Genomic DNA, 221 nt, shown 5'->3' with positions numbered 1-221 from the left:
TAATTAGTTTGATGGGTGCGATCATACCAGCACTAATGCACCGGATCCCATCAGAACTCCGCAGTTAAGCGTGCTTGGGCGAGAGTAGTACTAGGATGGGTGACCTCCTGGGAAGTACTCGTGTTGCACCCCTCGTTGATTTTTTTTCCGCCTTGCGAGATAAATTGACAAGAAGGACCACTCGGGAGTGGATTTTTCGGAAAATCTCGCCCTGCCCATCG

At 50.2% G+C, this 221-nt stretch overlaps 1 non-coding gene across 1 annotated transcript; it reads left to right on the top strand.

Annotated features, from left to right (window-relative positions):
* The first annotated feature begins 13 nt into the window (after window positions 1–13).
* On the top strand, window positions 14–132 carry LOC118345379. The gene has a single exon (XR_004798926.1). It is a non-coding gene; the product is annotated as a 5S ribosomal RNA (ribosomal RNA).
* Window positions 133–221: the final 89 nt, after the last annotated feature.

Source organism: Juglans regia, unplaced genomic scaffold (genome assembly GCF_001411555.2).
Source record: "Juglans regia cultivar Chandler unplaced genomic scaffold, Walnut 2.0 Scaffold_2479, whole genome shotgun sequence".
Taxonomy (NCBI): Eukaryota; Viridiplantae; Streptophyta; class Magnoliopsida; order Fagales; family Juglandaceae; genus Juglans; species Juglans regia.
This window is presented reverse-complemented; position numbering and strand designations above follow the sequence as displayed.